Source organism: Squalius cephalus (genome assembly GCF_949319135.1).
Source record: "Squalius cephalus genome assembly, chromosome: 13".
NCBI classification, from domain to species: Eukaryota; Metazoa; Chordata; class Actinopteri; order Cypriniformes; family Leuciscidae; genus Squalius; species Squalius cephalus.
The window spans coordinates 8,480,082-8,487,707 of NC_137134.1; positions in this window are offsets into that span (position 1 = coordinate 8,480,082).

The window sequence follows — 7,626 nt, forward strand, 5'->3', positions numbered from 1 at the left end:
GCACGGTATGTGGTAAACACAGGCATGATAACTCAAACTGTGGGGCTTATGAAGAGAGGTTTATGTGCTATTACATTTATTAGAATAAGACTTACGATTTGATAAAACTGGGCTTGACCTGAGTCATATCAAGACCTGAAAATCATAGTGACTTGAGAGTGTGGTGCCACTTTTTGCATTGACAAACATCACTCACATTTTCATCGGAAAAAGTGAAAATTAGTTATGGTTTTGTTATACTCCTGCTGTTATTTCCCTATGCGCTACCAAAATGCTTCTGTATATCCTAACACTATTCATGTTAAAAACATAAGTGACTGTATTTAGTGTACTGTTATGTAAATTTTACATGCTGATTATTGCACTATGTTTGTACTGTAAATATTGTACTTGAATGATTTCTGTACTACATATGAATGTATAGCCACAAAGTATTCTCATAAGAGTTGTAAAAATGCTGAAGGAGTTCAAAATATAGACATATTTACACAGTCTGTCATTTCTGAATCCTGATTTAAGAACAAAAGAAAAACTGCAACTGCTTTTTACACACAGTCCTGAACGCCTCAGAGCATTTGCTTTTGTTTACTTCTGTCGGAAGGTTCACATAAGCATGGTCATGAAGATAACATCAGATGTGGCTGTGTGTGTTGGCAGTTGTGAGTAGGAGTGTTGATGGACTCATAAACTGCGTTTTTAACCGAGAGCTGGAGAAAAAGAAGACTCCTTTCTCTCTGAAATTTCTGCGAACAGCCAAACCTACCATTTCAAACCGCAAAACATGCAAACACCTTGAAGTATGACTCTAACCTGCGTGTCGAACAGTTTCCAGCACCCACACAGGGCTTGTCCTCAATATCTAATGAGAAGCGGCCTATTAAAAAACTGGGCCAATGCAAGTTTCACTTACTTTAAGTTTACAGTGAAATGTTTTCCTTTTAATCATCAAGATAACCACAGTAGTGCTGGTTAAGCATTTATCATAGCCTTCTCACACTGAAAAAAAACAATAAGTAAAATTTACTTTTAAGTTTATTTAAGTAAATTTAAGTTTTTGCTCGAATTTTTTTAAGTAAATTTCACACGCATATTTTTAAAGTAAATTTCACAAATGGAATTAAGTAAACTTTACTTAACTAAGTTAAGTGAAAGTAACAAAGAAAATAAGTAATTTTAACTTGGCTAGTAAAGGTTAATTAATAATTATTTAGTTGAAGTTTCCTTTGCAATACATTTTACTTAAACAATATAATATTGAATTAAGCCACACTTCTAAAGTAAATGCTTTACTTAAAAATACCTAAATAACTAATACAGTAGATATTGTATATGATAGCATATCTACATATCAGAGGTTAAGCACCATGTGAACGCAGAGACCTCAATACTTGGTAGACAATACACAATGACGGTAACATTTGATGGATCGTTTTTGTGTTTGAATGTGTCATTTTGAGTAGAAAATGTACTCCAAATGTCACAAAATGGCACGTTACTAATCCTAACAACAAAAGCAATGATGAAACAGTGTAAATACAGCTGGAAAACAGTGAAAAATAAACCTCATTAATTATTCAAGGCCCAATGCATGATGGGAACACCAGTATCAGAAAAGTTGAGTAATTTACTTAATTTTATTACGTTGATATTTACGTTTTCATTTCTACACGCTTGAATTGAGTACTAATATAGAATTTACTCTTTTTTTTTTAACTCTTGCCTGAACTAACTTTTTCATGTAAATTACATTCTTTTTTTCTGTAGTATTTACTTTACCACAAAATCATTTTATCAGTGCGGGAGGAGGAACCCCTGTATCTCATTTTCCATTGATTGTGCTCATTGAGTCATTCAGGTAGGTCTTTTTTTTACCTTTTATAGAGTCATATACTGGGTGCTACTCATTTCTTATGTGTGCATATTCATTTCCTTTCCTCACTTCTTAGCTCCATCCCCTTAGGATGCAAGGGAAACCTATGTATCCAATTATAAAATTAACCGTTATTCCGTCTGTGGTGTAGATTATTGAAATTTCTTTCTTTCTCTGGAATGTAATGGTTACTTTTCTGAAATGAGGCAGCCTCAATGACGTACGTGGCTGACAAATATTACCTCCGGAGGACGCAGCCTTAGAAACGAGACCAAAGTCCCTTAAAGCAGTGGTTCTCAACCTTTTTTATTCCAAGGCCCCCTCCTTCTCCAGATCAATGCTCAAAGGCCCCCCTAAATGCTGGTATACTATCCTTCTGCTGCAATGAGAAAAGTTTGTTTTTCAACCTTTTTATTAAAGGGGTGGTTGATTATGATTTCACTTTTCTAACTTTAGTAGTGTGTAATGTTGCTGTTTGAGCATAAACTACATTTGCAAAGTTACGACGCTCAAAGTTCAAAGCAAAGGGAGATATTTTATTTTAAAGAAATTGCCAAGGACTACAACAAACGGCTGGTAGGGACTACACGACATTCCCGCCCCGGAACACGATTTATAGATGATCAAGACAGAATATGCTAATCAATGACTAGAAGATAACTACACATAAGCTACATAAATTCATCAACTAACCATTCAGAAATGTTGTCTACATGTTGCCACTTCTTGAGTCTCTCTATCTTTGTCTGACTCCGGTTTGAACATAAAAGGCTAAAAGTTTTTGAAATTTTAAGTGCATGTCTGTGTGAGGTACCGCCCCTAAACGTACCCGTCACTCGGGTTGAGACAAATCAATTAGAATTAGCCACCTCGTAAAATACGTACAAATTGGCTGTGAGATAGCGTTGCATATTGACCACACTTTGCCAGTCCACTGTTTTTTTGCTGCGGTGGCTTCATCCTATTACAGAGCGGATCCACTTGTCCGTGCGACATGTCGCGCCGCACTCCACTATATTCATATGGGTGACGTCAAGCGACTTTGACACGCCCGCAAAGTAGAGGTGGGAATCTTCAGTCACCTCACGATCCGATCCGATTCCGATTCTGGGAGTCACGATCCGATTCCAGAACGATTCTTTATCTACCCCCATTAATTCATTAGTTTACATAAGTAATTAAGTAGTCTATTTTTTTTATAATTACAAATAAAATAAATAAAACATTAAAACAGTTTTATTTTAAGAATTTTAAACTAATATAACTTCAAACCATAGAAATAGCAAATAATAAAGAGAAGCATAGAAACAAATGACAAAGAAACAGAAGAGTGCTTTCAGTATTTAAGATTATCTGAACATTTTCCATTCAAGAACTGTGAGTGATTTATTTTCATCATACTTTTGTTTTTTACTTTGACATCTTATTAGACTGAGATATCTTAGATATCTATTTAGCTGCATTCACGCTCGGATCTCTTTTTAAATACAAGTAGTAATGTGGTTTGTCCTCACCGTTTAATCCCTTAAGACATAACTTGCTGTGTTTACGTTCATTTTGCACAAGTATATTAAACCACTTACACGGAGTCGCACAGCCGCATGCGCGAGCAGTCAACACAAAGCGCGCATCAGCATTTGAAACTGAAAGCAGCCTTCTGTTAGCGAGGTTCATATTTTAAATATATAAGTCCACTGCATTCCAAACCACATAAACGATGACTTCGTAGAGCATTTTTAAGGAGAATATCGACGCGCGAGACAGCACACTTCAAGTGTAACATCAAACATGCGCGTCTCTCACAGCGCATCCTGTACAATGAAGCCTGTGAATGTCCTTATAATTCGTTTCAACCTTTCCGAACTTTATTAAATATTATTTTACTGAAGGTACGTGTGTGGGGAATTGTTAGCAAGCAGAAGACGGGTGTTTCTAAAGCAAACTCTGCGTCATCGCACATCTGGTTATAAACTAAGCTCAGAATCGATTCTGAAATTCTCAGAATCGATCCAGAATCGTTGGAGAGAGAATCGCGATGCATCGATGGATCGATTTTTTCTCCCACCACTACCGCAAAGCATTCCGGGAAGGCGGCGCTTCATTTGGAAAAATGCTGCGCGTCAGAAAGCTGGCCGATGCCCATCTTTATGCAAATGAATTCCGTTGAACGCGACGCGACTATCCAATAGAAGTAGAGCATGGAGACGGGGGGAAGTCTCTCGCAGGTTTTAAATACGCAACATTTCCCACTCGGTCAAAAACGACGCCCATAGCGGTAAACGCCCATCAACGTACAAATGTGGGGAGGCGTCGCGACCAGTGGCGTTTTCTTGCGGAGGCCAAGGGAAGCCAGGCTTCCTCACTTTTTCAGAATATAATCGTCATTTAATAAACACTTTTGTTTTCACAGTTTACTACTCTTCTGTCATCTCCTCATCGTCTCTCTTCATTCATTACTGAGCGTTTTATGATGTGTAAAACAGCGCCCCTATAAAAGTGACATGGTGAATGAGCGTTGAAAACATGGTACTGCACCCTGTGTCTGTGAGGAGGCCAGGCTGAGTTGGCATCCCTTGATAGAAAAAAAAAAGAATGATTAACCAATCAGGTGACGCTATGTCACGACACTGCTCCCCTGTGATTGGTCAGGACAGTGTCAAGGGAAGCCATGAACTTGTTGGCATCAGGCCAATCACATCACGTTATCATCGTCAATGAATGAATGAATGAAATAGCGGAAGATTTGTGGATTTGTGTTGACATCTTGTTTAGCTAGTTAGCTAAAATTATTAATTGTAATTATGGAGGGTGGAGATTTGGAGTATTTGATAAAAAAATCTTTTACTAAACTGCCTCTACAGCAGCAACTCAGAATTAAATCCGATGGCAGGCCAACACCAAAACTAATGCTCCGCACTGAGAGGAAGAAAGGGTTTCGGACTTTCAATGAGGAGAATTACTTCCGTACTGAGTGGCTAGCTGGTTAGCGCCAATCTGCAGCGGCTATTTTGCTGGCCCTGTCTTCTATTTGACAAAGATTTTTTTACGTGATTAGTTCTTACTGTGTCTTGCGTGCTTTGATTAAGCAGCATGAGTGCACTTTGTTGTTTATTGTTGTGAATAACCGCTATTAATCCTCGCATGAGCGTCACACAGATTTAAGGGTGTAAAAGAAATGAAAAAGGTTATCTTCTTGTTGCTTATACCGTCCGTTTCCTATCTATCTGCGAATGTTTTAATGAAAAGACCATAATAGAGGACTGACTGTGTGTGTGTGTGAGAGAGAGCGAGAGAGAGAGAGCGCGTCTGGTCTGAACTGCCCATTTAGTGTTATTTTTTTAATGTGATTATAGTTCTTCTTACTGTTTCTTGCGTGCTTTGATTAAGCAGCATGTGAGTGCACTTTGTTGTTTATTGTTGTGATTGTTTGTGAATAACCACTATTGTATATCCTTACATGAGCGTCACACCGAAGGGTGTATTAAATGAAAAAGGTTATCTTCTTGTTGCTTACCGTTGGCGTTTCCTATCCGGAATGTTTTAATAAAAAACACCATGAAAGATGTTTAAGAGGACTGACTGTGTGTGTGTGTGTGTGTGTGTGTGTGTGTGTGTGTGTGTGTGTGTGAGTGAGAGAGAGAGAGAGAGAGAGAGACTTTTTTTGACTTTTACAACCTCTTTATTCTACATAAAAAATGTAGATATACATTATTCCTTCACATTCACATTAAACACACATTTTCTAATAAATAAATAAACATATATAAACCATGTTCTTAACACATTCAATTATATATCACCCATTAAAAAAATTACCAATTAAAACCCAACCCCCCATACTCATTCACTGAAACCAGTGCTTCCTTAACACACCATCTCCATTTAAAGAAAATAACATTATTAACATGCTTGTAATATGTATATTCTATAACCACTCGTGCTTCCACTAAGGATCTGAACAATGCCACCATACAAATGTCTCTTCCTGCATTCTTTTCCTGATGAGATTTCAGAATTGCTAATTTTGCTTGACCAATGACAAAATTAGCAAGTACACATTGTTCTCGTAAAGACTTCTTATAATAACAGCCCAATATAAATAAGCTATTGGTATACAGAAACCCTAATTTTGTTATTATTTTTCTCAACAGTTCAAAAATAGGAACAAGTCTAGGGCAGTCACAAAACATATGAAAAATAGTATCAAGCGCATCACAAAATGGGCAATTCGACGAAACATTTTCATTCATCCTGGCAACAAATTGATTTGTAGCTAAGATACAATGGATCAGTCTCCAATTAAGATCACCACATCTCTTAGAAAGTGGAGGTTTATACAAAAGTCTCCAAGATGGAAAAGTATCTTCAGATATAGAGAGTTGAGCTCTCCATTTAGTATCAACTTTTCCTTTCAATTGACCCAAATGTAAAGTTTTAACACATATGTGATACAATATTTTTTTCCCCATACCAACAAAAACCATTTTTCCATAGCCTTTCAATAAGGAAACCGAACCAGAGTCATCAATACCACATTCTTTAGGAAACACATTTAACTGAGGAAAGTTCAGCCATACTACACCATCTTCCAAAACATGATTAACAAAATTATCAAATGATAAAGGAATGGAGGATTTAAAACCCCTAACAAATCCTTCTATAATTCTAAGAGAATTCAAGCCAACTTGATCAGCAAGTGACTGTGAAGTTCTCCATTGTCCTCTTCTTAAATCAATCAAATCAATAACTTTAGTGACACCAGTATTCAAAAATCTATTGATTAAAGATTGAGATATATTTGATGGAAGCTCAATAAGAGGATTAAAAAAAATAGGTTCCTCCACACCATAATGCTCCTCAACAGTTCTTGATATTTCAAACAAGTCCCATGATTTGAGCACTGAGACATAAAACCCAAAAGACAGATCAGAAAACTTTTTGACAAAAGTTTTCTTCATTAGGAATAATTGTTTGTCAATACCTATTCCACCTATCTCTTTAAGTATAGATCTCCCGAAACACAGCCAAGGCACATCATTTGAACTATACAATAGTTTCTGCAATGTTTGCATCCTCATTGCCAAGATCTTTGACTCCAGATGTATAAGCCCTTGACCTCCCTCTGCCACTGGAAGGTAAAGGACTCCTGGAGGAAGCCAATGACATCCATCCCAGAAAAAATTAACCAATGCTTTTTGAACACATTTAAGCAAGTCTTTTGGAGGGTCTAGAACAGTAAACTTATGCCACAACATTGAGGCTATAATGTTATTAATGACCAAGCATCTTCCTCTAAAAGAAAGTTGTGAAAGTAGCCATCTCCATCTCTGAAGCCTACCATTAACACGATCAATTAATCCCTCCCAATTCTTCTTTACATATTGTTCATTCCCAAAATAAACTCCAAGCATTTTGAAACCATCCCTGCCCCATTTACACTGTTTTGGCAATTTTGGAGGTACAAAAATTTGCCAATCACCCAGCAAAAAAGATGTACATTTTTCCCAGTTAATGCAAGCAGATGATGCTTTTTGAAAATTATTTAAACAAGAAATTAACCTGGTAATATCCTCAGAATGTTTTATAACTATCGTTACATCATCCGCATAAGCAGTTAGTTTAATGGGAGCAATTTCAGGAGAATCAGGAAGAGAGACACCACATAACTGTTTCCTCAGCATAACTAAAAGTGGTTCTATAGACATCGCATACAGAAGGCCTGATAGAGGACAGCCTTGCCTTATGCCTCTGGTCAC